This window comes from Mus pahari, chromosome 9 (genome assembly GCF_900095145.1).
Source record: "Mus pahari chromosome 9, PAHARI_EIJ_v1.1, whole genome shotgun sequence".
Classification (NCBI taxonomy): domain Eukaryota; kingdom Metazoa; phylum Chordata; class Mammalia; order Rodentia; family Muridae; genus Mus; species Mus pahari.
This window is the reverse complement of record NC_034598.1, coordinates 40,878,546-40,887,974: the sequence shown is the minus strand read 5'-3', so window position 1 is coordinate 40,887,974 and position 9,429 is coordinate 40,878,546. Positions and strand designations below refer to the sequence as shown.

Sequence of the window (9,429 nt, the reverse complement as noted above, 5' to 3'; positions counted from 1 at the left end):
AAAAACCAAAAAAAAAAAAAAAAAAAAAAAAAAAAGTATACTGTTGCCCCACCCCCAACCCCCAAAGTCCAACAAGTCATTGTTCAGCTGGAGCCTCATGCCAGGTCTGGAGGTGCATACCTTATTCTCGGCTCTCAGGAGGCAGAGGCAAGGAGTTCTCAGTGAGTTAGAGACCAGCCTGGTCTACTTCCCAAGTTTCAGGCCAGCCAGAGTTGCAGAGTGAAATCCTGTCTCCGAAATAAACAAGGCAAAACCAGAAAGACACAAGGGCACACAGGACACACACCCAAGTTGAGACACAACCACACGCAGAGGTGCCATGATCTCCAACACATCCACGATCTCCGGCATGTGCGTAAAACCATGTGTCACGGAGGAGGATGTCACGCTCTGGCCGGTTTTCTCCACTTGTTTGGTCATTTCGTGGTCAAGCACTTTGAGAAAAAAATTAGCCTTCAACTTCTGAGGATCACAATTGTTCCCGATTCATCAGGATGCATTCTAAGAGGGAGAATATAAGCCAGGTGGTGCTGGCGCACGCCTTTAATCCCAGAACTCGGGAGGCAGAGGCAGGAGGATCTCTTGAGTTTGAGACCAGCCTGGTCTACAGAGTGAGTTCCAGGACAGCCAGGGTTGCACAGAGAAACCCTGTCTCAAATTCTGCTCTTTTCCCGGACTTGCCAGTAAGTGGCACCTTCTACGTGTTGTTGTTAGCTGGTTTTCTGCACATCATTCCCCTCCAGACAGGAATTATCAGTATTACCAATCCACTCTTGGAGCCACACACCCTGCCCCCCAACCCCCATACCTTTTCCTCCCTGGGCTCTACCCCAGAGGGTCTTTCCCTAACCTTAGCTGGGTCCCCAGCCCCAGTCCCGCTTCACATGGCAAGATCCCGGGGACCTAGACATGATCCCGGGTGCTGGAACTCCCGCCCCACTGCCCGGGGTGTGTGTGTGTGTGTGACAGATTGGGTGCGGTGGGGCCACTGCTCCCTGCTCTGTTTGGGCCTTGGCAGCGCCGGTGGGCGGCCGGAGCAGATTGTGTCTGCTCCGGCTTTGCAGCTGGGCTCCATCCTCTGGCCTCCACACTGCCTGTCCTGCGGCTTTCAGAAACCGAGGACCCTTTACAGGGCTCCCTTCCCCTGTTCTACAACCTTTCCCATCTGCCCCACCTCTTCCGGATTCCTCCTCCTCCTCCTCCTCCAACCTCAGGCAGGTCTGAGTTCATCTCATCTACCTCCACACCGTGACCCCATACGTATTTAACCCATTTCGTGTTCTGGATCTATTACCCCTCGTTTGTTCCCCTCTGTTGCTATCGCTATGCCTCCCGAGCGATATATCCAGTTTCCCTAACCTCCCTCATCCAATTACATCCATCGCCAACTTTTGGTCTCACCACAGCCCAGACTCAACTCAGGTCCCAGTCTTTGATTGTCTGTCATCTGAGCCACAGATCCCTCCTGGAGCCCAGGGCAATGACTTAGAGGAACAGTATCGCCCCTTCCTCATCGATCTATATTCCTTTCTCTCAGACTCCACGCCCCCCGCCCCCCCCCACCTTTTCTGAGAAACCCTTAGTCCTAACTGCTCCCCCCTGGAATCTGTCTTCCGCACCCCATCACATGACCTGGGATGGTTGCCAGTAACTCCTGACTCTGAGTCTGTACGAGAGGATGAAGTTGGAGCACGAAGTCATAATCATAGCTGAGGCCTCTTTGCCACCGGGTTCCAAGATGCGCTCAGGATAAACTTGTTAGTGACTCCATCAACTTCAGTGATGGCACACTCCTATGTAGAAAAATAGATACGATGATAGAACTGTCTTCTTCTTTATTTTATTTTCGTTTTTATGTCTATGGGTGCATTGCCTGTATGTATGTATGTGTGTGACATTTGTGCCCGATGCTTGCAGAAGACAGTAAAGGGAGTAGGGAGCTGAAGAGATGGCTTAGTGGTTGAGAGCACTGACTGCTCTTCCAGAGGTCCTGAGTTCAAATCCCAGCAACCACACGGTGGCTCATAACCTTCTGTAATGGGATCCGATGCCCTCTTCTGGTGTATCTATAATAAATATATAAATCTAAAAGAAAGACTAGGGAGTAGGATCCTCTGGATGTGGGGTTCACAATCATTGTGAGCAGTCATGTGGATGCTGGGAATTGAACTCAGATTCTCTGGAAGAGCAGCCAGCAGCCAGTGCTCTTAAACGATGAGACATCTCTCCAGCACCACATATGCCTTTTAGGTAAACAGGCATGATGAAGAGAAAGGACGATTCCAGAAAGAATAAAACCCCATGCACTGCTGAAGGCTCTAGCACCAGAGAGGAGGGTGGCGGAAGAGAGGGCACACGGGTGGCTGCTAAATGATCCTTTGTGCCTTTTTTTTAAAAAAACAAGATTTATTTATTATTATGTGTAAGTACACTGGAGCTGTCTTCAGACTCACCAGAAGAGGGCGTCAGATCTAGTTATAGATGGCTGTGTGCCACCATGTGGTTGCTGAACTCAGTACCTTTGGAAGAGCAGTCAGCGCTCTTACCCGCTGAGGAGCCATCTCACCAGCCCCTCTTTTGTGCCTTGTTTGTAATGGTGAAGAACACGTGCTTTCAAAACGGCAATCTTAGATGGGTGGGTTGAGACCTTAAATCTGGAATGGAGCATGGTTTGTTTTAGGAACTTCGAATTAATCCCCCCTTATTACTTATCACCACCAGGGGGCGCGCTGGCTGCTTGTTTCAAGAGCTTTTGGCAAAATGATTACATTCATCGTTCCTGGAAGCCCCTCAAACTTATGTTTTACTAAACACAATGAGGTTTTAACTGAAATGTTTTCCTCTTTTGACCTAAACTCCAAGAGGAGTTTAACACAAATTTTACTCCGCATATTTTTTTCCCAATAAGTGTGCAAAGTGGCTTGAATGGGTAGCCACTGCATCAGCCCCTGCCTCTGCGATCCTGCCCCGTTTGCGTTCCTGTCCTGGCTTCCTTCCATGATGAACAGTAACATGGAAGTGTAAGCCAAATACACCTTTGCCTCCCAACTTGATTTTTGGTCATGGTGTTTCATTGTAGCAATAGAAGCCCTAACTCAGATAAGTTGGTGTCAATGCGGGGTGAGGAATTGTTGACAGACCTAACCCTGTTTTGGGAAGGATTGTGGAAGGACTTTGGAACTTTGGGCTAGAAGAACCATTGAGTATTGAGGCATGCAAAAGATGGAAGATTGGCTTGTGAAGTTCCAGAGGGATGTTCAGAGCCTATCACAGCTGTTTGCTGTTTTGAATTAAGATTCTGTCATTCTGGTCAGCTGAGAACGAAGAGACAGCTGCAGTTATAATTAACAAGAAACCCGCACCACTGAACTGAAATCTGTGTGTTCCTGGGACTTGATGCTGGTCAGCTGGAGCTAAGAAATTAGTGGCAACTTAGAGAAGACCAACAAAGGTGAAATTTTCTGGGAAGTGTTTCCTGAGAACACAGAAAAGCTGTGTTCCAGAGGTGGCCACCGTTGTACCTTGTGTTGGTGGCTCACCTTGTGATGTGTAAGAGTCATTCAGGTGGTACTGATTTTGAAGGCATGAAGGGGTCATGGAGAGCAGCTGAGGCTTGGCACTGTGAGAGGCCAGGAGAGGCCATTGGTGAAGGTGCAGGATTGAAGGGGTCATGCAAAGAAATAGAGGGTTGGCACTATGAAGAGAGCCTATGAGAGGCCATTGGTGAAAGTGCAGCCCAGTTGCAGCAACAGACCCCAGTGCTTTGGAGATGCCAATACCATGGGATGACCATCAAGAACAGCAGTAGCAGTGGAGTGGAGCCAGCCAGAGCCTAGAAGACAAGTTGTGTGTGCTACAGACGGCAGACCCAAACCCATTGGAGGAGCCCAGAATATAGTGAGTGAATCCCAGATATTGGACATTGAGTTATTTATACTCTTAGAGTTTGGGTTCGCTTTGTTCAGATTGTGACTACCCTGGTCCTTCCCCCTTGAAGAAAGTATTTAATTTAAATTTGATTTTTACAGGAGCCCACATTGAAAGACTTTGAACTTTTCAAAGAGATTTTGGATTTTAAGGGAGGTTGGATATTTTAAAGAGACTGAAATTTTAATGTGCTTGAATTTATAAAGACTGGGGAATGTTATTTATGTTTTTAATGCGAGATCTTGGGGGTGAATAAGAAAAAGGTTATGGCTTAAAAGGGATGTATTTGTGTGTCAACTTGACAAGGGGGTCACTTGTGTTGGTTGATATCTCTGGCAGGCCTGCTCTTTTCTGAAGGAAAATGGAGAAGGAGTGGATCTGGGGGAGAGGAAGGGGGTGGGGCGGAGCTGGGAGGAGTGGAGGGAGGGGAAACTGGCTTGGGATGTATTGTTTGAGAGGAGAAATTTTTAAGAAAGTGTACAGTCAATTACCATAGTGTTCTTTATAAAAGATAGAATTAGGAAAAACTTAAAATATGGAATTTATTAAATAAATTAAGATGCATATATTATGTGACAGTTATTGAAATAGTTAAAGACCCTACTAATGTAGAAGATGCCCACAAAAGTATCACTGTTATAAAACATGAATATACACTCTCGTTGATATAAAATCTTATATGATTGCATGTTATAGAAATATTTAATCCCAATCTGGGGTTTGTACCCCACCTTTGACCATTTAGTTCACAGATAAAATATACACATAGCCTTTATATTTCTAATAAGCCTTAATCAGCACAAGAGCTGGGCAGATATCTATCCTCTATGCTGTTATGTCTATTTCCCAGCCAATAATACCATTATATAATTTGCCATGTTTCATCTGAGCTGCTCTTAACTCCAGTTAGCCAACCCACATGGCCATTATTTTATGAATCATGTAACCCATGGTGGCTTCCTCCTGTCCCACCTTCTCCTCCCCCTCATGATTCTCCCCAACCTCAAGCCCAGGAGCACTAAACTCTGCCTATGTCTCTTCTGTCCAACTATTGGTTGCTGGCATCTTTATTCACCAATCAGGAATAACTTAGGGGCAAGGTCCCATAGCGTCACTTGGGTCTAAGTGCAGACTCTCTCATCTCTTGGACAACCAGGTCTTGGGGGCCTGTGCTTAGCATTACAATACATAGCAAAAATTAAGCCTCAACATTTATATAAAAGTTTTCTCTGTGATAAGTGGTAGTGTTTGAAAAAAAAGTTTAAGAAGCAATGATCTATAAAACCATCATGGTCCTGCTTGGTGCTGCCTGAGAGGTGGCTGCCATCTGTTTTGTGGTATCATGGCTGCCCTCTGGCCTCTGGTGAAGCCCAAAAGCATCAAAAAGAAGACCAAGAAGTTCATCAGGCGCCAGCCAGACCCACATGTCAAAATGAAGCGAAATTGGCAGAAACTCAGAAATATCGACAACAGGGTTCAGAGAAGATTCAAGGGCCAGATCCTGATGCCCAACACTGGTTATAGGAGCAACAAGAAAACCAAGCATGTTTGGCCCAGCAGATTCCAGAAGTTTCTAGTCTACAACATCAAGGAGCTGGAAGTGCTGCTGTTGTATAATGTGATGGTTTCTATATGCTTGGCCTAGGGAGTGACACTATTAGAAGGTGTGGCCTTGTTGGTGTGGGTGTGGCCTTGCTGGTGTGGGTGTGGCCTTGCTGGTGTGGGTGTGGCCTTGTTGGGTGGGTGTGGCCTTGTTGGAGTAGGTGTGTCACTGTGGGCATGGGCTATAAAACCCTCATCCTAGCTACCTGGAAGTCAGTCTTCCACTAGCAGCCTTCAGATGAAGACGTAGAACTCTCAGCTCCTCCTGCACCATGCCTGCCTGGACGCTGCCCTGTTCCTGCCTTGATGATAACGGACTGAACCTCTGAACCTGTAAGCCAGCCCCAATGCAATGTTGTCCGTATGAGAGTTGCCTTGGTCATGGTGCCTGTTCACAGCAGCACAACCCTAACTAAGATGGGACACACCCTCCTGTGCTGAGATTGCTCACGATGCTCCCTCTAAGACCCGAAAAGCAAAGCCATCAGAGAGAGAGCAGTACAGCTGGCCTTGAGAGTCGCCAATCCCAGCGCCAGGCTATGCAGCAAAGAAAATGAATACACGGCTTGCATGCATGTTTTGTGTTTAAATAAAACCACAAAAACTGAAGAGAAAAAAAAAAATCAAAGTCCCAATAGCATGCCTTGAGGAAAGTTAGATCCAGGTTGTGTGGTGGGTCTTTTCTGCTTCAGGTGGACTTGCATCTTCTCTAGGCTGGCTTGGCTGGGGGGGGGGGGGGGGGGGGGGGTTTGGAGACCACACTCTGTTCAATAGCATCCTTTCTGGATTCCTGCTAGCAGTGTGGAACCACACTCTATTCCTTGTGTATTACATGAATTACATATTACATAATGACATAATATTTTTAAAATAATTTTTAAATTTTTTTATTGGTTACTTTATTTATTTATTTATTGACATTTCAAATGTTATCCCCCTTCCCAGTTTCCCCACAAACTCCCTATCCGCCCCCCCCCCCCACCTCTATGAAGAGTGCTCTCCCACCCACTCACTCCTGTCTCGGCGCCCTTAGCATTCCCCTACCCTGGATAAATTGACCCTCCACAGGACCAAGGGACTACCCTCCCAGTGATGCCCAATAAGGTAATCCTCTGCTACATATGCAGCTGGAGCCATGGTCCCCCCCCCCCCATCGTGTACTCTTTGGTTGGTGGTTTAGTCCCTGGGAACGTTTGGTGGTCTGGTTGCTTGATATTGTTGTTCTTCCTATGGGGTTACAAACCTCTTCAGCTCCTTCAGTCCTTGCCTAACTCCTCCATTGGGGTCCCAGTGCTCAGTCCAATGGTTGGCTGCGAGCATCTGCATCTGTATTGGTCAGGCTCTGGCAGAGCCTCTCAGAGGACAGCTATACCAGGCTCCTGTCAGCAAGCGCTTCTTGGCACCAGCAATGGTGCCTGGGTTTGGTTTGTGCGGATGGTGGGGCAGTCTCTGGATAGCCTTTCCTTTAGTCTCTGCTCTACTCTTTGTCCCTGCATTTCCTCTTGACAGGAGGAATTCTGGATTAACATATTTAAGGTGGGTGGGTGGCCCCATCCCTCAACCAGGGGCCGTGCCTGTCCACTGGGTATGGTCTCCACAGGTTCTAGCTCCCCTTTTTGGATATTTCAGCTCATTTCCTCCCTGTTGGGTTCTGGGAACCTCTTGGGTCCCTGGCATTTGGGACTTTCTAGTGGCTGCCCCCCAGTTCCTCCTCTTCCACTGCTACACACCTCCTTTCAAATTCCTGAACCTCTGTACTTCTCCCCCATCTCCTCCCATATCTGAACCAGCCCCCCTTTTCCCTCCCCCTATTCTCTCCCTCCCAAGATCCCTCTCTCCCTCTTCTTTCCAAGATTATTTTTGTCCCCCTTCTGAATAGAACTATACCATCCACAAAGTGGTCTTCTTTCTTCTTGGGTTTCATATGGTCTGTGAGTGGGTATTCTGAGCTTCTTTTGACTAATATCCACTTCTCAGTGAGTACATACCATGTGTGTGTTTTTTGTGACTGGGTTACCTCACTCAGGATGATATTTTCAAGGGCCATCCAACATTTGCCTGCAAATTTCATGGAGTCATTGTTTTATTTTTGTTTTTTTTTGTTTTTTGTTTTGTTTTGTTTTGTTTTGTTTTATCGAGACAGGGTTTCTCTGTATAGGGAGTCATTGTTTTTAATAGCTGAGTAGTACTCTATTGTGTAAATGTACCACATTTTTTATATCCACTCCTCTGTTGAGGGACATCTGGGTTGTTTCCAGCTTCTGGCTATTATAAAGCTGCTATGAACATAGTGGAGCATGTGTCCTTATTACATGTTAGAGCATCTTCTAGGTATATGCCCAGGAATGGTATAGATGGGTTCTTAGGTAGAACTATTTACAATTTTCTGAGGAACCACCAGACTGATTTCTGGAGTGGTTGTACCAGTTTACAATCCCACCAGCAATGGAGGAGTGTTCCTTTTTCTCCACATCCTTGACAGCATCTGCTGTCACTTGAGTTTTTTATCTTAGCCATTCTGACAGGTGTAAGGTGGAATCTCAGGTTCGTTTTGATTTGCATTTTCCTGATGACTAAAGATGTTGAACATTTCTTTAAGTGTTTCTCAGCCATTTGAGATTCCTCAGTTGAGAATTCTGTTTAGCTCTGACCCCATTTTTAATAGGGTTATTTGGTTCTCTGGAGTCTAATTTCTTGAGTTCTTTATATATTTTGAATGTTAGCCCTCTATCGGATGTAGGGTTGGTAAAGATCTTTTCCCAATCTGTTGGATGCTGTTTTGTCCTATTAACAGTGTCCTTTGCCTTACAGAAGCTTGGCAGTCTTATGAGGTCCCATTTGTCAATTCTTGATCTCAGAGCATAAGCCATTAGTGTTCTGTTCAGGAAAATTTCCCCTGTGCCAATGTGTTTGAGGTTCTTTCCCACTTTCTCTTCCATTAGATTCACCGTATCTGTCTTTATGTGGAGGTCCTTGATCTACTTGGACTTGAGCTTAGTACAAGGAGATAAGAATGGATCAATTCGAATTCTTGTACATGCTGACCACCAGTCGAACCAACACCATTTGTTGAAAAATGTTGTCTTTTTTTTTCCCACTAGATGGCTTTGGCTCCTTTGTCGAAGATCAAGTGACCGAAGATGTGTGGGTTCATTTCTGGGAGATCAGTTTTATTCCATTGATCTTTACCTGATCTTTATCCTTACCTGTCTCTGTCCCAGTACCATGACAAGTTGTTGGTTTTCTCACTATTGCTCTGTAGTGTAACTTGAGGTCAGGGATGGTGACTTCCCTAGAAGGTCTTTTATGGTTGAGAATGGTTTTTGCTATTTTGGTTTTGTTGTTGTTGTTGTTGTTGTTGTTCCAGATAGATTTGAGAATTGCTCTTTCTATCTCTGTGAAGAATTGATTTGGAATTTTGATGGGGATTGGCATTGAATCTGTAGATTGCTTTCGACAGGATGGCCATTTTTACTATATTAATCCTGCCAATCCATGAGAACGGGAGACCTTTCCATCTTCTTAGGTCTTCTTCAATTTCTTTCTTCAGAGACTTGAAGTTCTTGTCACTTACCTGACAGATCTTTCACTTACTTAGCGTCACACCAAGATACTTCATATTATTTGTGACTATTGTAAACAGGGTGTTGTTTCCCTAATTTCTTTCTCAGCCCATTTATCCTTTGAGTAGAGGAAGGCTACTGATTTATTTGAGTTAGTTTTGTATCCAACCACTTTGCTGAAGCTGTTTATCAGCTGTAGGACTTCTCCTGTGGAATTTTTGGGTCACTTATGTATACCATCATATCATCAGCAAACAGTGAAATCTTGGCTTCCTCCTTTCCAATTTGTATCCTTTTGATCTCCCTTTGTTGCCTAATTGCTCTGACTAGGACTTCA

General features: G+C 45.6%; 1 pseudogene; it reads left to right on the top strand.

Annotated features, from left to right (window-relative positions):
- The first annotated feature begins 5,269 nt into the window (after window positions 1-5,269).
- On the top strand, window positions 5,270-8,663 carry LOC110326073 (annotated as a pseudogene).
- The last annotated feature ends 766 nt before the right edge of the window (window positions 8,664-9,429 follow it).